Source organism: Schistocerca americana, unplaced genomic scaffold (genome assembly GCF_021461395.2).
Source record: "Schistocerca americana isolate TAMUIC-IGC-003095 unplaced genomic scaffold, iqSchAmer2.1 HiC_scaffold_1449, whole genome shotgun sequence".
Taxonomy (NCBI): domain Eukaryota; kingdom Metazoa; phylum Arthropoda; class Insecta; order Orthoptera; family Acrididae; genus Schistocerca; species Schistocerca americana.
Genome location: NW_025725531.1, coordinates 1 through 16,335, shown reverse-complemented (window position 1 = coordinate 16,335; position 16,335 = coordinate 1). Strand labels below are relative to the sequence as shown.

Genomic DNA, 16,335 nt, shown 5'->3' with positions numbered 1-16,335 from the left:
AATGTCCGATTGCCGATGCGTAACAACTTTGGCCCTTGTTAGTACTTGGGCGGGTGAGCGCATGGGAACACAGGGCACTATTGGCACTTTTACTTCCTATTTTTGTTTCTCCTTTCTTTTCGGAGCTACAGCCCGATTCGGTCAGGGAGACGCCACCGTGAAATGAAGGGGGCGTGCTGTGTGTCCATCGCCTCGCCTCTCCTTACCTCTCTCAGTCGTTTCTCGTGCTTGTCGTTTTGATATAGGCCGATTTGAGAGCGTCAGCTCTCGCGTCAGCTGAGCAAAGTCGAGACAAGTCGAGACACACTAAGGGCTGGTGTGCAGCGAGTAAGAGGGCGAAAAAACAATAATTTAAGAGCGCGTGGCAAAAGTACTCATACGCGAAATTAAAAGCCTGCTGCGGTGGCCGGGAATCGAACCCGGATCAACTGCTTGGAAGGCAACTATGCTGACCATTACACCACCACCGCACAAGCGAGCGCCGCGCGTCCGCGCTGTGTCGGCTTCCCGCCAGTCGGCAGCGGCCGAAGGTGATCGTACCTGGCAGGCGCATTTCGAGGCGGGCTAGGGGAGCACATCCAGACGCATTCGGACAGCGTATCCGCGCACATTTCGCATCCTTTGGCAAGAGTTGGGCGCCGTCGACGCAAGAGTACGCAGAGGACCGCGTTCTGGCGGCATTTTTAAGCAGTGCAGTGCAGGATTCAGCGTCTGCAGCATCTTTTCCACAGAATGCTACGGCGCTTGACGGCAGTCCCACTTTCCCTTGAGACATCTGCTCGGGAAGCAGCGTCAAGTTACCGCTGGCCCGGGCATCGGTGGTTCAGTGGTAGAATGCTCGCCTGCCACGCGGGCGGCCCGGGTTCGATTCCCGGCCGATGCATCATTTTGCTTTTCCCGCGATAATGCTGCCGCGTGGCTTGCGCGCTTGAGATGCACGATCCACAAGAACGTATAGCTGGATTCCCTTGAGAAGAACCGAGAACGCAGCACTCGCGGGTCCCCACTAGGACGCTCGCATCATGTTCTACAGACTAGCGTCGGCCTGGCCTCACAAGTTGCTGTGTCCCGGTGCCTCCGAGGCACTGAACTTTAACGACAAGGAGTGCTGCCTATCGTTGCCAACAGCTGCAGCAACACCGCAATCAACTGGGCCGGCAGTGCACGTGTAGCAACAGAACACGTTATCGAGGAAGTACAGTGTCTCTACGCCTAATATTGGGCAGGCTATTTACCCAGTTTCCAGGACAAGCGGTTCACCCGTGCCTCGGTAGCGCAGTAGGCAGCGCGTAAGTCTCATAATCTTAAGGTCGTGAGTTCGATCCTCACCCGGGGCATTTAATTTTCTGTGACTGATGGTGGTGCTGTAGCTAGGGCGCCAACGTATTTCTTGTTTGTTATCCACAACGCTTCAGCGGGAAAATGTTTACTTCCTGTTATTGCTACTTACAGCTTCCCTTTCCCTCTTCTCCCAGCAGAGCATGAAGCCAAAAGCATTGCTCTGCGACGTTTGAGGTGCGCGCCTTGCCAGTCAGTATGTGCAAAGATGCCCGCAAAGAGAGAGGGGCGCCGACGCGGCACTCGACACGAAATGCGACAAGCGACCGTACGAACGGTCTAACGGAACGGCCACATCCGGTGTGGTCTAGTGGCTAGGATACCTGGCTTTCACCCAGGAGGCCCGGGTTCGATTCCCGGTACCGGAACGGAATTTTTTCCACACGAATCGTGACAAGTTTGAGCTGTCCGAGCGGCCGTTTCCCGTCCTGCTCGCAATATAGCTACTGTTTCGTGACCGTCAGCAGAATATAGACTAGGGAAGCAGACACACGACGACCATAGAAATGGTGTATGGCTTCATGCCACCTGTTTCCAGCGTAGGGCTGAGCATCTGCATATGCCGAGGCCCGTTAGCTCAGTTGGTTAGAGCGTCGTGCTAATAACGCGAAGGTCGTGGGTTCGATCCCCCCACGGGCCACTACTCTTTTACTACTACGACAAGGCAGCGCCGATTTCAGCTGGCGAGTGTGATGACCAAAAGATCATCACCCTGCGTGGAAGTTGATAGAGGATCCGAACCCGACTCGTCGGGAAGCGCTACAGCATTCACTCGGCAATGGCCATAATATCTTGAATACACTGGTTCTCAGCCGATAAAGAGAAAATGAAAGAAAATGTCCGATTGCCGATGCGTAACAACTTTGGCCCTTGTTAGTACTTGGGCGGGTGAGCGCATGGGAACACAGGGCACTATTGGCACTTTTACTTCCTATTTTTGTTTCTCCTTTCTTTTCGGAGCTACAGCCCGATTCGGTCAGGGAGACGCCACCGTGAAATGAAGGGGGCGTGCTGTGTGTCCATCGCCTCGCCTCTCCTTACCTCTCTCAGTCGTTTCTCGTGCTTGTCGTTTTGATATAGGCCGATTTGAGAGCGTCAGCTCTCGCGTCAGCTGAGCAAAGTCGAGACAAGTCGAGACACACTAAGGGCTGGTGTGCAGCGAGTAAGAGGGCGAAAAAACAATAATTTAAGAGCGCGTGGCAAAAGTACTCATACGCGAAATTAAAAGCCTGCTGCGGTGGCCGGGAATCGAACCCGGATCAACTGCTTGGAAGGCAACTATGCTGACCATTACACCACCACCGCACAAGCGAGCGCCGCGCGTCCGCGCTGTGTCGGCTTCCCGCCAGTCGGCAGCGGCCGAAGGTGATCGTACCTGGCAGGCGCATTTCGAGGCGGGCTAGGGGAGCACATCCAGACGCATTCGGACAGCGTATCCGCGCACATTTCGCATCCTTTGGCAAGAGTTGGGCGCCGTCGACGCAAGAGTACGCAGAGGACCGCGTTCTGGCGGCATTTTTAAGCAGTGCAGTGCAGGATTCAGCGTCTGCAGCATCTTTTCCACAGAATGCTACGGCGCTTGACGGCAGTCCCACTTTCCCTTGAGACATCTGCTCGGGTAGCAGCGTCAAGTTACCGCTGGCCCGGGCATCGGTGGTTCAGTGGTAGAATGCTCGCCTGCCACGCGGGCGGCCCGGGTTCGATTCCCGGCCGATGCATCATTTTGCTTTTCCCGCGATAATGCTGCCGCGTGGCTTGCGCGCTTGAGATGCACGATCCACAAGAACGTATAGCTGGATTCCCTTGAGAAGAACCGAGAACGCAGCACTCGCGGGTCCCCACTAGGACGCTCGCATCATGTTCTACAGACTAGCGTCGGCCTGGCCTCACAAGTTGCTGTGTCCCGGTGCCTCCGAGGCACTGAACTTTAACGACAAGGAGTGCTGCCTATCGTTGCCAACAGCTGCAGCAACACCGCAATCAACTGGGCCGGCAGTGCACGTGTAGCAACAGAACACGTTATCGAGGAAGTACAGTGTCTCTACGCCTAATATTGGGCAGGCTATTTACCCAGTTTCCAGGACAAGCGGTTCACCCGTGCCTCGGTAGCGCAGTAGGCAGCGCGTAAGTCTCATAATCTTAAGGTCGTGAGTTCGATCCTCACCCGGGGCATTTAATTTTCTGTGACTGATGGTGGTGCTGTAGCTAGGGCGCCAACGTATTTCTTGTTTGTTATCCACAACGCTTCAGCGGGAAAATGTTTACTTCCTGTTATTGCTACTTACAGCTTCCCTTTCCCTCTTCTCCCAGCAGAGCATGAAGCCAAAAGCATTGCTCTGCGACGTTTGAGGTGCGCGCCTTGCCAGTCAGTATGTGCAAAGATGCCCGCAAAGAGAGAGGGGCGCCGACGCGGCACTCGACACGAAATGCGACAAGCGACCGTACGAACGGTCTAACGGAACGGCCACATCCGGTGTGGTCTAGTGGCTAGGATACCTGGCTTTCACCCAGGAGGCCCGGGTTCGATTCCCGGTACCGGAACGGAATTTTTTCCACACGAATCGTGACAAGTTTGAGCTGTCCGAGCGGCCGTTTCCCGTCCTGCTCGCAATATAGCTACTGTTTCGTGACCGTCAGCAGAATATAGACTAGGGAAGCAGACACACGACGACCATAGAAATGGTGTATGGCTTCATGCCACCTGTTTCCAGCGTAGGGCTGAGCATCTGCATATGCCGAGGCCCGTTAGCTCAGTTGGTTAGAGCGTCGTGCTAATAACGCGAAGGTCGTGGGTTCGATCCCCCCACGGGCCACTACTCTTTTACTACTACGACAAGGCAGCGCCGATTTCAGCTGGCGAGTGTGATGACCAAAAGATCATCACCCTGCGTGGAAGTTGATAGAGGATCCGAACCCGACTCGTCGGGAAGCGCTACAGCATTCACTCGGCAATGGCCATAATATCTTGAATACACTGGTTCTCAGCCGATAAAGAGAAAATGAAAGAAAATGTCCGATTGCCGATGCGTAACAACTTTGGCCCTTGTTAGTACTTGGGCGGGTGAGCGCATGGGAACACAGGGCACTATTGGCACTTTTACTTCCTATTTTTGTTTCTCCTTTCTTTTCGGAGCTACAGCCCGATTCGGTCAGGGAGACGCCACCGTGAAATGAAGGGGGCGTGCTGTGTGTCCATCGCCTCGCCTCTCCTTACCTCTCTCAGTCGTTTCTCGTGCTTGTCGTTTTGATATAGGCCGATTTGAGAGCGTCAGCTCTCGCGTCAGCTGAGCAAAGTCGAGACAAGTCGAGACACACTAAGGGCTGGTGTGCAGCGAGTAAGAGGGCGAAAAAACAATAATTTAAGAGCGCGTGGCAAAAGTACTCATACGCGAAATTAAAAGCCTGCTGCGGTGGCCGGGAATCGAACCCGGATCAACTGCTTGGAAGGCAACTATGCTGACCATTACACCACCACCGCACAAGCGAGCGCCGCGCGTCCGCGCTGTGTCGGCTTCCCGCCAGTCGGCAGCGGCCGAAGGTGATCGTACCTGGCAGGCGCATTTCGAGGCGGGCTAGGGGAGCACATCCAGACGCATTCGGACAGCGTATCCGCGCACATTTCGCATCCTTTGGCAAGAGTTGGGCGCCGTCGACGCAAGAGTACGCAGAGGACCGCGTTCTGGCGGCATTTTTAAGCAGTGCAGTGCAGGATTCAGCGTCTGCAGCATCTTTTCCACAGAATGCTACGGCGCTTGACGGCAGTCCCACTTTCCCTTGAGACATCTGCTCGGGAAGCAGCGTCAAGTTACCGCTGGCCCGGGCATCGGTGGTTCAGTGGTAGAATGCTCGCCTGCCACGCGGGCGGCCCGGGTTCGATTCCCGGCCGATGCATCATTTTGCTTTTCCCGCGATAATGCTGCCGCGTGGCTTGCGCGCTTGAGATGCACGATCCACAAGAACGTATAGCTGGATTCCCTTGAGAAGAACCGAGAACGCAGCACTCGCGGGTCCCCACTAGGACGCTCGCATCATGTTCTACAGACTAGCGTCGGCCTGGCCTCACAAGTTGCTGTGTCCCGGTGCCTCCGAGGCACTGAACTTTAACGACAAGGAGTGCTGCCTATCGTTGCCAACAGCTGCAGCAACACCGCAATCAACTGGGCCGGCAGTGCACGTGTAGCAACAGAACACGTTATCGAGGAAGTACAGTGTCTCTACGCCTAATATTGGGCAGGCTATTTACCCAGTTTCCAGGACAAGCGGTTCACCCGTGCCTCGGTAGCGCAGTAGGCAGCGCGTAAGTCTCATAATCTTAAGGTCGTGAGTTCGATCCTCACCCGGGGCATTTAATTTTCTGTGACTGATGGTGGTGCTGTAGCTAGGGCGCCAACGTATTTCTTGTTTGTTATCCACAACGCTTCAGCGGGAAAATGTTTACTTCCTGTTATTGCTACTTACAGCTTCCCTTTCCCTCTTCTCCCAGCAGAGCATGAAGCCAAAAGCATTGCTCTGCGACGTTTGAGGTGCGCGCCTTGCCAGTCAGTATGTGCAAAGATGCCCGCAAAGAGAGAGGGGCGCCGACGCGGCACTCGACACGAAATGCGACAAGCGACCGTACGAACGGTCTAACGGAACGGCCACATCCGGTGTGGTCTAGTGGCTAGGATACCTGGCTTTCACCCAGGAGGCCCGGGTTCGATTCCCGGTACCGGAACGGAATTTTTTCCACACGAATCGTGACAAGTTTGAGCTGTCCGAGCGGCCGTTTCCCGTCCTGCTCGCAATATAGCTACTGTTTCGTGACCGTCAGCAGAATATAGACTAGGGAAGCAGACACACGACGACCATAGAAATGGTGTATGGCTTCATGCCACCTGTTTCCAGCGTAGGGCTGAGCATCTGCATATGCCGAGGCCCGTTAGCTCAGTTGGTTAGAGCGTCGTGCTAATAACGCGAAGGTCGTGGGTTCGATCCCCCCACGGGCCACTACTCTTTTACTACTACGACAAGGCAGCGCCGATTTCAGCTGGCGAGTGTGATGACCAAAAGATCATCACCCTGCGTGGAAGTTGATAGAGGATCCGAACCCGACTCGTCGGGAAGCGCTACAGCATTCACTCGGCAATGGCCATAATATCTTGAATACACTGGTTCTCAGCCGATAAAGAGAAAATGAAAGAAAATGTCCGATTGCCGATGCGTAACAACTTTGGCCCTTGTTAGTACTTGGGCGGGTGAGCGCATGGGAACACAGGGCACTATTGGCACTTTTACTTCCTATTTTTGTTTCTCCTTTCTTTTCGGAGCTACAGCCCGATTCGGTCAGGGAGACGCCACCGTGAAATGAAGGGGGCGTGCTGTGTGTCCATCGCCTCGCCTCTCCTTACCTCTCTCAGTCGTTTCTCGTGCTTGTCGTTTTGATATAGGCCGATTTGAGAGCGTCAGCTCTCGCGTCAGCTGAGCAAAGTCGAGACAAGTCGAGACACACTAAGGGCTGGTGTGCAGCGAGTAAGAGGGCGAAAAAACAATAATTTAAGAGCGCGTGGCAAAAGTACTCATACGCGAAATTAAAAGCCTGCTGCGGTGGCCGGGAATCGAACCCGGATCAACTGCTTGGAAGGCAACTATGCTGACCATTACACCACCACCGCACAAGCGAGCGCCGCGCGTCCGCGCTGTGTCGGCTTCCCGCCAGTCGGCAGCGGCCGAAGGTGATCGTACCTGGCAGGCGCATTTCGAGGCGGGCTAGGGGAGCACATCCAGACGCATTCGGACAGCGTATCCGCGCACATTTCGCATCCTTTGGCAAGAGTTGGGCGCCGTCGACGCAAGAGTACGCAGAGGACCGCGTTCTGGCGGCATTTTTAAGCAGTGCAGTGCAGGATTCAGCGTCTGCAGCATCTTTTCCACAGAATGCTACGGCGCTTGACGGCAGTCCCACTTTCCCTTGAGACATCTGCTCGGGAAGCAGCGTCAAGTTACCGCTGGCCCGGGCATCGGTGGTTCAGTGGTAGAATGCTCGCCTGCCACGCGGGCGGCCCGGGTTCGATTCCCGGCCGATGCATCATTTTGCTTTTCCCGCGATAATGCTGCCGCGTGGCTTGCGCGCTTGAGATGCACGATCCACAAGAACGTATAGCTGGATTCCCTTGAGAAGAACCGAGAACGCAGCACTCGCGGGTCCCCACTAGGACGCTCGCATCATGTTCTACAGACTAGCGTCGGCCTGGCCTCACAAGTTGCTGTGTCCCGGTGCCTCCGAGGCACTGAACTTTAACGACAAGGAGTGCTGCCTATCGTTGCCAACAGCTGCAGCAACACCGCAATCAACTGGGCCGGCAGTGCACGTGTAGCAACAGAACACGTTATCGAGGAAGTACAGTGTCTCTACGCCTAATATTGGGCAGGCTATTTACCCAGTTTCCAGGACAAGCGGTTCACCCGTGCCTCGGTAGCGCAGTAGGCAGCGCGTAAGTCTCATAATCTTAAGGTCGTGAGTTCGATCCTCACCCGGGGCATTTAATTTTCTGTGACTGATGGTGGTGCTGTAGCTAGGGCGCCAACGTATTTCTTGTTTGTTATCCACAACGCTTCAGCGGGAAAATGTTTACTTCCTGTTATTGCTACTTACAGCTTCCCTTTCCCTCTTCTCCCAGCAGAGCATGAAGCCAAAAGCATTGCTCTGCGACGTTTGAGGTGCGCGCCTTGCCAGTCAGTATGTGCAAAGATGCCCGCAAAGAGAGAGGGGCGCCGACGCGGCACTCGACACGAAATGCGACAAGCGACCGTACGAACGGTCTAACGGAACGGCCACATCCGGTGTGGTCTAGTGGCTAGGATACCTGGCTTTCACCCAGGAGGCCCGGGTTCGATTCCCGGTACCGGAACGGAATTTTTTCCACACGAATCGTGACAAGTTTGAGCTGTCCGAGCGGCCGTTTCCCGTCCTGCTCGCAATATAGCTACTGTTTCGTGACCGTCAGCAGAATATAGACTAGGGAAGCAGACACACGACGACCATAGAAATGGTGTATGGCTTCATGCCACCTGTTTCCAGCGTAGGGCTGAGCATCTGCATATGCCGAGGCCCGTTAGCTCAGTTGGTTAGAGCGTCGTGCTAATAACGCGAAGGTCGTGGGTTCGATCCCCCCACGGGCCACTACTCTTTTACTACTACGACAAGGCAGCGCCGATTTCAGCTGGCGAGTGTGATGACCAAAAGATCATCACCCTGCGTGGAAGTTGATAGAGGATCCGAACCCGACTCGTCGGGAAGCGCTACAGCATTCACTCGGCAATGGCCATAATATCTTGAATACACTGGTTCTCAGCCGATAAAGAGAAAATGAAAGAAAATGTCCGATTGCCGATGCGTAACAACTTTGGCCCTTGTTAGTACTTGGGCGGGTGAGCGCATGGGAACACAGGGCACTATTGGCACTTTTACTTCCTATTTTTGTTTCTCCTTTCTTTTCGGAGCTACAGCCCGATTCGGTCAGGGAGACGCCACCGTGAAATGAAGGGGGCGTGCTGTGTGTCCATCGCCTCGCCTCTCCTTACCTCTCTCAGTCGTTTCTCGTGCTTGTCGTTTTGATATAGGCCGATTTGAGAGCGTCAGCTCTCGCGTCAGCTGAGCAAAGTCGAGACAAGTCGAGACACACTAAGGGCTGGTGTGCAGCGAGTAAGAGGGCGAAAAAACAATAATTTAAGAGCGCGTGGCAAAAGTACTCATACGCGAAATTAAAAGCCTGCTGCGGTGGCCGGGAATCGAACCCGGATCAACTGCTTGGAAGGCAACTATGCTGACCATTACACCACCACCGCACAAGCGAGCGCCGCGCGTCCGCGCTGTGTCGGCTTCCCGCCAGTCGGCAGCGGCCGAAGGTGATCGTACCTGGCAGGCGCATTTCGAGGCGGGCTAGGGGAGCACATCCAGACGCATTCGGACAGCGTATCCGCGCACATTTCGCATCCTTTGGCAAGAGTTGGGCGCCGTCGACGCAAGAGTACGCAGAGGACCGCGTTCTGGCGGCATTTTTAAGCAGTGCAGTGCAGGATTCAGCGTCTGCAGCATCTTTTCCACAGAATGCTACGGCGCTTGACGGCAGTCCCACTTTCCCTTGAGACATCTGCTCGGGAAGCAGCGTCAAGTTACCGCTGGCCCGGGCATCGGTGGTTCAGTGGTAGAATGCTCGCCTGCCACGCGGGCGGCCCGGGTTCGATTCCCGGCCGATGCATCATTTTGCTTTTCCCGCGATAATGCTGCCGCGTGGCTTGCGCGCTTGAGATGCACGATCCACAAGAACGTATAGCTGGATTCCCTTGAGAAGAACCGAGAACGCAGCACTCGCGGGTCCCCACTAGGACGCTCGCATCATGTTCTACAGACTAGCGTCGGCCTGGCCTCACAAGTTGCTGTGTCCCGGTGCCTCCGAGGCACTGAACTTTAACGACAAGGAGTGCTGCCTATCGTTGCCAACAGCTGCAGCAACACCGCAATCAACTGGGCCGGCAGTGCACGTGTAGCAACAGAACACGTTATCGAGGAAGTACAGTGTCTCTACGCCTAATATTGGGCAGGCTATTTACCCAGTTTCCAGGACAAGCGGTTCACCCGTGCCTCGGTAGCGCAGTAGGCAGCGCGTAAGTCTCATAATCTTAAGGTCGTGAGTTCGATCCTCACCCGGGGCATTTAATTTTCTGTGACTGATGGTGGTGCTGTAGCTAGGGCGCCAACGTATTTCTTGTTTGTTATCCACAACGCTTCAGCGGGAAAATGTTTACTTCCTGTTATTGCTACTTACAGCTTCCCTTTCCCTCTTCTCCCAGCAGAGCATGAAGCCAAAAGCATTGCTCTGCGACGTTTGAGGTGCGCGCCTTGCCAGTCAGTATGTGCAAAGATGCCCGCAAAGAGAGAGGGGCGCCGACGCGGCACTCGACACGAAATGCGACAAGCGACCGTACGAACGGTCTAACGGAACGGCCACATCCGGTGTGGTCTAGTGGCTAGGATACCTGGCTTTCACCCAGGAGGCCCGGGTTCGATTCCCGGTACCGGAACGGAATTTTTTCCACACGAATCGTGACAAGTTTGAGCTGTCCGAGCGGCCGTTTCCCGTCCTGCTCGCAATATAGCTACTGTTTCGTGACCGTCAGCAGAATATAGACTAGGGAAGCAGACACACGACGACCATAGAAATGGTGTATGGCTTCATGCCACCTGTTTCCAGCGTAGGGCTGAGCATCTGCATATGCCGAGGCCCGTTAGCTCAGTTGGTTAGAGCGTCGTGCTAATAACGCGAAGGTCGTGGGTTCGATCCCCCCACGGGCCACTACTCTTTTACTACTACGACAAGGCAGCGCCGATTTCAGCTGGCGAGTGTGATGACCAAAAGATCATCACCCTGCGTGGAAGTTGATAGAGGATCCGAACCCGACTCGTCGGGAAGCGCTACAGCATTCACTCGGCAATGGCCATAATATCTTGAATACACTGGTTCTCAGCCGATAAAGAGAAAATGAAAGAAAATGTCCGATTGCCGATGCGTAACAACTTTGGCCCTTGTTAGTACTTGGGCGGGTGAGCGCATGGGAACACAGGGCACTATTGGCACTTTTACTTCCTATTTTTGTTTCTCCTTTCTTTTCGGAGCTACAGCCCGATTCGGTCAGGGAGACGCCACCGTGAAATGAAGGGGGCGTGCTGTGTGTCCATCGCCTCGCCTCTCCTTACCTCTCTCAGTCGTTTCTCGTGCTTGTCGTTTTGATATAGGCCGATTTGAGAGCGTCAGCTCTCGCGTCAGCTGAGCAAAGTCGAGACAAGTCGAGACACACTAAGGGCTGGTGTGCAGCGAGTAAGAGGGCGAAAAAACAATAATTTAAGAGCGCGTGGCAAAAGTACTCATACGCGAAATTAAAAGCCTGCTGCGGTGGCCGGGAATCGAACCCGGATCAACTGCTTGGAAGGCAACTATGCTGACCATTACACCACCACCGCACAAGCGAGCGCCGCGCGTCCGCGCTGTGTCGGCTTCCCGCCAGTCGGCAGCGGCCGAAGGTGATCGTACCTGGCAGGCGCATTTCGAGGCGGGCTAGGGGAGCACATCCAGACGCATTCGGACAGCGTATCCGCGCACATTTCGCATCCTTTGGCAAGAGTTGGGCGCCGTCGACGCAAGAGTACGCAGAGGACCGCGTTCTGGCGGCATTTTTAAGCAGTGCAGTGCAGGATTCAGCGTCTGCAGCATCTTTTCCACAGAATGCTACGGCGCTTGACGGCAGTCCCACTTTCCCTTGAGACATCTGCTCGGGAAGCAGCGTCAAGTTACCGCTGGCCCGGGCATCGGTGGTTCAGTGGTAGAATGCTCGCCTGCCACGCGGGCGGCCCGGGTTCGATTCCCGGCCGATGCATCATTTTGCTTTTCCCGCGATAATGCTGCCGCGTGGCTTGCGCGCTTGAGATGCACGATCCACAAGAACGTATAGCTGGATTCCCTTGAGAAGAACCGAGAACGCAGCACTCGCGGGTCCCCACTAGGACGCTCGCATCATGTTCTACAGACTAGCGTCGGCCTGGCCTCACAAGTTGCTGTGTCCCGGTGCCTCCGAGGCACTGAACTTTAACGACAAGGAGTGCTGCCTATCGTTGCCAACAGCTGCAGCAACACCGCAATCAACTGGGCCGGCAGTGCACGTGTAGCAACAGAACACGTTATCGAGGAAGTACAGTGTCTCTACGCCTAATATTGGGCAGGCTATTTACCCAGTTTCCAGGACAAGCGGTTCACCCGTGCCTCGGTAGCGCAGTAGGCAGCGCGTAAGTCTCATAATCTTAAGGTCGTGAGTTCGATCCTCACCCGGGGCATTTAATTTTCTGTGACTGATGGTGGTGCTGTAGCTAGGGCGCCAACGTATTTCTTGTTTGTTATCCACAACGCTTCAGCGGGAAAATGTTTACTTCCTGTTATTGCTACTTACAGCTTCCCTTTCCCTCTTCTCCCAGCAGAGCATGAAGCCAAAAGCATTGCTCTGCGACGTTTGAGGTGCGCGCCTTGCCAGTCAGTATGTGCAAAGATGCCCGCAAAGAGAGAGGGGCGCCGACGCGGCACTCGACACGAAATGCGACAAGCGACCGTACGAACGGTCTAACGGAACGGCCACATCCGGTGTGGTCTAGTGGCTAGGATACCTGGCTTTCACCCAGGAGGCCCGGGTTCGATTCCCGGTACCGGAACGGAATTTTTTCCACACGAATCGTGACAAGTTTGAGCTGTCCGAGCGGCCGTTTCCCGTCCTGCTCGCAATATAGCTACTGTTTCGTGACCGTCAGCAGAATATAGACTAGGGAAGCAGACACACGACGACCATAGAAATGGTGTATGGCTTCATGCCACCTGTTTCCAGCGTAGGGCTGAGCATCTGCATATGCCGAGGCCCGTTAGCTCAGTTGGTTAGAGCGTCGTGCTAATAACGCGAAGGTCGTGGGTTCGATCCCCCCACGGGCCACTACTCTTTTACTACTACGACAAGGCAGCGCCGATTTCAGCTGGCGAGTGTTGATGACCAAAAGATCATCACCCTGCGTGGAAGTTGATAGAGGATCCGAACCCGACTCGTCGGGAAGCGCTACAGCATTCACTCGGCAATGGCCATAATATCTTGAATACACTGGTTCTCAGCCGATAAAGAGAAAATGAAAGAAAATGTCCGATTGCCGATGCGTAACAACTTTGGCCCTTGTTAGTACTTGGGCGGGTGAGCGCATGGGAACACAGGGCACTATTGGCACTTTTACTTCCTATTTTTGTTTCTCCTTTCTTTTCGGAGCTACAGCCCGATTCGGTCAGGGAGACGCCACCGTGAAATGAAGGGGGCGTGCTGTGTGTCCATCGCCTCGCCTCTCCTTACCTCTCTCAGTCGTTTCTCGTGCTTGTCGTTTTGATATAGGCCGATTTGAGAGCGTCAGCTCTCGCGTCAGCTGAGCAAAGTCGAGACAAGTCGAGACACACTAAGGGCTGGTGTGCAGCGAGTAAGAGGGCGAAAAAAACAATAATTTAAGAGCGCGTGGCAAAAGTACTCATACGCGAAATTAAAAGCCTGCTGCGGTGGCCGGGAATCGAACCCGGATCAACTGCTTGGAAGGCAACTATGCTGACCATTACACCACCACCGCACAAGCGAGCGCCGCGCGTCCGCGCTGTGTCGGCTTCCCGCCAGTCGGCAGCGGCCGAAGGTGATCGTACCTGGCAGGCGCATTTCGAGGCGGGCTAGGGGAGCACATCCAGACGCATTCGGACAGCGTATCCGCGCACATTTCGCATCCTTTGGCAAGAGTTGGGCGCCGTCGACGCAAGAGTACGCAGAGGACCGCGTTCTGGCGGCATTTTTAAGCAGTGCAGTGCAGGATTCAGCGTCTGCAGCATCTTTTCCACAGAATGCTACGGCGCTTGACGGCAGTCCCACTTTCCCTTGAGACATCTGCTCGGGAAGCAGCGTCAAGTTACCGCTGGCCCGGCATCGGTGGTTCAGTGGTAGAATGCTCGCCTGCCACGCGGGCGGCCCGGGTTCGATTCCCGGCCGATGCATCATTTTGCTTTTCCCGCGATAATGCTGCCGCGTGGCTTGCGCGCTTGAGATGCACGATCCACAAGAACGTATAGCTGGATTCCCTTGAGAAGAACCGAGAACGCAGCACTCGCGGGTCCCCACTAGGACGCTCGCATCATGTTCTACAGACTAGCGTCGGCCTGGCCTCACAAGTTGCTGTGTCCCGGTGCCTCCGAGGCACTGAACTTTAACGACAAGGAGTGCTGCCTATCGTTGCCAACAGCTGCAGCAACACCGCAATCAACTGGGCCGGCAGTGCACGTGTAGCAACAGAACACGTTATCGAGGAAGTACAGTGTCTCTACGCCTAATATTGGGCAGGCTATTTACCCAGTTTCCAGGACAAGCGGTTCACCCGTGCCTCGGTAGCGCAGTAGGCAGCGCGTAAGTCTCATAATCTTAAGGTCGTGAGTTCGATCCTCACCCGGGGCATTTAATTTTCTGTGACTGATGGTGGTGCTGTAGCTAGGGCGCCAACGTATTTCTTGTTTGTTATCCACAACGCTTCAGCGGGAAAATGTTTACTTCCTGTTATTGCTACTTACAGCTTCCCTTTCCCTCTTCTCCCAGCAGAGCATGAAGCCAAAAGCATTGCTCTGCGACGTTTGAGGTGCGCGCCTTGCCAGTCAGTATGTGCAAAGATGCCCGCAAAGAGAGAGGGGCGCCGACGCGGCACTCGACACGAAATGCGACAAGCGACCGTACGAACGGTCTAACGGAACGGCCACATCCGGTGTGGTCTAGTGGCTAGGATACCTGGCTTTCACCCAGGAGGCCCGGGTTCGATTCCCGGTACCGGAACGGAATTTTTTCCACACGAATCGTGACAAGTTTGAGCTGTCCGAGCGGCCGTTTCCCGTCCTGCTCGCAATATAGCTACTGTTTCGTGACCGTCAGCAGAATATAGACTAGGGAAGCAGACACACGACGACCATAGAAATGGTGTATGGCTTCATGCCACCTGTTTCCAGCGTAGGGCTGAGCATCTGCATATGCCGAGGCCCGTTAGCTCAGTTGGTTAGAGCGTCGTGCTAATAACGCGAAGGTCGTGGGTTCGATCCCCCCACGGGCCACTACTCTTTTACTACTACGACAAGGCAGCGCCGATTTCAGCTGGCGAGTGTGATGACCAAAAGATCATCACCCTGCGTGGAAGTTGATAGAGGATCCGAACCCGACTCGTCGGGAAGCGCTACAGCATTCACTCGGCAATGGCCATAATATCTTGAATACACTGGTTCTCAGCCGATAAAGAGAAAATGAAAGAAAATGTCCGATTGCCGATGCGTAACAACTTTGGCCCTTGTTAGTACTTGGGCGGGTGAGCGCATGGGAACACAGGGCACTATTGGCACTTTTACTTCCTATTTTTGTTTCTCCTTTCTTTTCGGAGCTACAGCCCGATTCGGTCAGGGAGACGCCACCGTGAAATGAAGGGGGCGTGCTGTGTGTCCATCGCCTCGCCTCTCCTTACCTCTCTCAGTCGTTTCTCGTGCTTGTCGTTTTGATATAGGCCGATTTGAGAGCGTCAGCTCTCGCGTCAGCTGAGCAAAGTCGAGACAAGTCGAGACACACTAAGGGCTGGTGTGCAGCGAGTAAGAGGGCGAAAAAACAATAATTTAAGAGCGCGTGGCAAAAGTACTCATACGCGAAATTAAAAGCCTGCTGCGGTGGCCGGGAATCGAACCCGGATCAACTGCTTGGAAGGCAACTATGCTGACCATTACACCACCACCGCACAAGCGAGCGCCGCGCGTCCGCGCTGTGTCGGCTTCCCGCCAGTCGGCAGCGGCCGAAGGTGATCGTACCTGGCAGGCGCATTTCGAGGCGGGCTAGGGGAGCACATCCAGACGCATTCGGACAGCGTATCCGCGCACATTTCGCATCCTTTGGCAAGAGTTGGGCGCCGTCGACGCAAGAGTACGCAGAGGACCGCGTTCTGGCGGCATTTTTAAGCAGTGCAGTGCAGGATTCAGCGTCTGCAGCATCTTTTCCACAGAATGCTACGGCGCTTGACGGCAGTCCCACTTTCCCTTGAGACATCTGCTCGGGAAGCAGCGTCAAGTTACCGCTGGCCCGGGCATCGGTGGTTCAGTGGTAGAATGCTCGCCTGCCACGCGGGCGGCCCGGGTTCGATTCCCGGCCGATGCATCATTTTGCTTTTCCCGCGATAATGCTGCCGCGTGGCTTGCGCGCTTGAGATGCACGATCCACAAGAACGTATAGCTGGATTCCCTTGAGAAGAACCGAGAACGCAGCACTCGCGGGTCCCCACTAGGACGCTCGCATCATGTTCTACAGACTAGCGTCGGCCTGGCCTCACAAGTTGCTGTGTCCCGGTGCCTCCGAGGCACTGAACTTTAACGACAAGGAGTGCTGCCTATCGTTGCC

At 54.9% G+C, this 16,335-nt stretch overlaps 37 non-coding genes across 37 annotated transcripts; 29 read left to right on the top strand and 8 right to left on the bottom strand.

The window, feature by feature from the left end:
* Positions 1–398: 398 nt before the first annotated feature.
* On the bottom strand, positions 399–470 carry Trnag-ucc. Its single transcript has one exon. It is a non-coding gene; the product is annotated as a tRNA-Gly (tRNA).
* A 342-nt stretch (positions 471–812) lies between these two features.
* Trnag-gcc lies at positions 813–883 on the top strand. The gene has a single exon. It is a non-coding gene; the product is annotated as a tRNA-Gly (tRNA).
* Positions 884–1,264: 381 nt separating this feature from the next.
* On the top strand, positions 1,265–1,337 carry Trnam-cau. The gene has a single exon. It is a non-coding gene; the product is annotated as a tRNA-Met (tRNA).
* A 297-nt stretch (positions 1,338–1,634) lies between these two features.
* On the top strand, positions 1,635–1,706 carry Trnae-uuc. Its single transcript has one exon. It is a non-coding gene; the product is annotated as a tRNA-Glu (tRNA).
* Positions 1,707–1,904: 198 nt separating this feature from the next.
* Positions 1,905–1,978, top strand: Trnai-aau. The gene has a single exon. It is a non-coding gene; the product is annotated as a tRNA-Ile (tRNA).
* A 593-nt stretch (positions 1,979–2,571) lies between these two features.
* On the bottom strand, positions 2,572–2,643 carry Trnag-ucc. The gene has a single exon. It is a non-coding gene; the product is annotated as a tRNA-Gly (tRNA).
* A 342-nt stretch (positions 2,644–2,985) lies between these two features.
* Trnag-gcc lies at positions 2,986–3,056 on the top strand. The gene has a single exon. It is a non-coding gene; the product is annotated as a tRNA-Gly (tRNA).
* A 381-nt stretch (positions 3,057–3,437) lies between these two features.
* Trnam-cau lies at positions 3,438–3,510 on the top strand. The gene has a single exon. It is a non-coding gene; the product is annotated as a tRNA-Met (tRNA).
* Positions 3,511–3,807: 297 nt separating this feature from the next.
* Positions 3,808–3,879, top strand: Trnae-uuc. Its single transcript has one exon. It is a non-coding gene; the product is annotated as a tRNA-Glu (tRNA).
* Positions 3,880–4,077: 198 nt separating this feature from the next.
* Positions 4,078–4,151, top strand: Trnai-aau. Its single transcript has one exon. It is a non-coding gene; the product is annotated as a tRNA-Ile (tRNA).
* A 593-nt stretch (positions 4,152–4,744) lies between these two features.
* Trnag-ucc lies at positions 4,745–4,816 on the bottom strand. Its single transcript has one exon. It is a non-coding gene; the product is annotated as a tRNA-Gly (tRNA).
* Positions 4,817–5,158: 342 nt separating this feature from the next.
* Trnag-gcc lies at positions 5,159–5,229 on the top strand. The gene has a single exon. It is a non-coding gene; the product is annotated as a tRNA-Gly (tRNA).
* A 381-nt stretch (positions 5,230–5,610) lies between these two features.
* Trnam-cau lies at positions 5,611–5,683 on the top strand. The gene has a single exon. It is a non-coding gene; the product is annotated as a tRNA-Met (tRNA).
* A 297-nt stretch (positions 5,684–5,980) lies between these two features.
* Positions 5,981–6,052, top strand: Trnae-uuc. Its single transcript has one exon. It is a non-coding gene; the product is annotated as a tRNA-Glu (tRNA).
* Positions 6,053–6,250: 198 nt separating this feature from the next.
* Positions 6,251–6,324, top strand: Trnai-aau. Its single transcript has one exon. It is a non-coding gene; the product is annotated as a tRNA-Ile (tRNA).
* A 593-nt stretch (positions 6,325–6,917) lies between these two features.
* Trnag-ucc lies at positions 6,918–6,989 on the bottom strand. Its single transcript has one exon. It is a non-coding gene; the product is annotated as a tRNA-Gly (tRNA).
* Positions 6,990–7,331: 342 nt separating this feature from the next.
* On the top strand, positions 7,332–7,402 carry Trnag-gcc. The gene has a single exon. It is a non-coding gene; the product is annotated as a tRNA-Gly (tRNA).
* Positions 7,403–7,783: 381 nt separating this feature from the next.
* On the top strand, positions 7,784–7,856 carry Trnam-cau. The gene has a single exon. It is a non-coding gene; the product is annotated as a tRNA-Met (tRNA).
* A 297-nt stretch (positions 7,857–8,153) lies between these two features.
* Trnae-uuc lies at positions 8,154–8,225 on the top strand. Its single transcript has one exon. It is a non-coding gene; the product is annotated as a tRNA-Glu (tRNA).
* A 198-nt stretch (positions 8,226–8,423) lies between these two features.
* Positions 8,424–8,497, top strand: Trnai-aau. The gene has a single exon. It is a non-coding gene; the product is annotated as a tRNA-Ile (tRNA).
* A 593-nt stretch (positions 8,498–9,090) lies between these two features.
* Positions 9,091–9,162, bottom strand: Trnag-ucc. The gene has a single exon. It is a non-coding gene; the product is annotated as a tRNA-Gly (tRNA).
* A 342-nt stretch (positions 9,163–9,504) lies between these two features.
* On the top strand, positions 9,505–9,575 carry Trnag-gcc. Its single transcript has one exon. It is a non-coding gene; the product is annotated as a tRNA-Gly (tRNA).
* Positions 9,576–9,956: 381 nt separating this feature from the next.
* Positions 9,957–10,029, top strand: Trnam-cau. The gene has a single exon. It is a non-coding gene; the product is annotated as a tRNA-Met (tRNA).
* A 297-nt stretch (positions 10,030–10,326) lies between these two features.
* Trnae-uuc lies at positions 10,327–10,398 on the top strand. Its single transcript has one exon. It is a non-coding gene; the product is annotated as a tRNA-Glu (tRNA).
* Positions 10,399–10,596: 198 nt separating this feature from the next.
* On the top strand, positions 10,597–10,670 carry Trnai-aau. The gene has a single exon. It is a non-coding gene; the product is annotated as a tRNA-Ile (tRNA).
* A 593-nt stretch (positions 10,671–11,263) lies between these two features.
* Trnag-ucc lies at positions 11,264–11,335 on the bottom strand. The gene has a single exon. It is a non-coding gene; the product is annotated as a tRNA-Gly (tRNA).
* A 342-nt stretch (positions 11,336–11,677) lies between these two features.
* Trnag-gcc lies at positions 11,678–11,748 on the top strand. The gene has a single exon. It is a non-coding gene; the product is annotated as a tRNA-Gly (tRNA).
* A 381-nt stretch (positions 11,749–12,129) lies between these two features.
* Trnam-cau lies at positions 12,130–12,202 on the top strand. Its single transcript has one exon. It is a non-coding gene; the product is annotated as a tRNA-Met (tRNA).
* A 297-nt stretch (positions 12,203–12,499) lies between these two features.
* Trnae-uuc lies at positions 12,500–12,571 on the top strand. The gene has a single exon. It is a non-coding gene; the product is annotated as a tRNA-Glu (tRNA).
* Positions 12,572–12,769: 198 nt separating this feature from the next.
* Positions 12,770–12,843, top strand: Trnai-aau. Its single transcript has one exon. It is a non-coding gene; the product is annotated as a tRNA-Ile (tRNA).
* Positions 12,844–13,438: 595 nt separating this feature from the next.
* Positions 13,439–13,510, bottom strand: Trnag-ucc. Its single transcript has one exon. It is a non-coding gene; the product is annotated as a tRNA-Gly (tRNA).
* A 341-nt stretch (positions 13,511–13,851) lies between these two features.
* Positions 13,852–13,922, top strand: Trnag-gcc. The gene has a single exon. It is a non-coding gene; the product is annotated as a tRNA-Gly (tRNA).
* Positions 13,923–14,303: 381 nt separating this feature from the next.
* Trnam-cau lies at positions 14,304–14,376 on the top strand. The gene has a single exon. It is a non-coding gene; the product is annotated as a tRNA-Met (tRNA).
* A 297-nt stretch (positions 14,377–14,673) lies between these two features.
* On the top strand, positions 14,674–14,745 carry Trnae-uuc. Its single transcript has one exon. It is a non-coding gene; the product is annotated as a tRNA-Glu (tRNA).
* Positions 14,746–14,943: 198 nt separating this feature from the next.
* Trnai-aau lies at positions 14,944–15,017 on the top strand. Its single transcript has one exon. It is a non-coding gene; the product is annotated as a tRNA-Ile (tRNA).
* A 593-nt stretch (positions 15,018–15,610) lies between these two features.
* On the bottom strand, positions 15,611–15,682 carry Trnag-ucc. The gene has a single exon. It is a non-coding gene; the product is annotated as a tRNA-Gly (tRNA).
* Positions 15,683–16,024: 342 nt separating this feature from the next.
* Trnag-gcc lies at positions 16,025–16,095 on the top strand. Its single transcript has one exon. It is a non-coding gene; the product is annotated as a tRNA-Gly (tRNA).
* Positions 16,096–16,335: the final 240 nt, after the last annotated feature.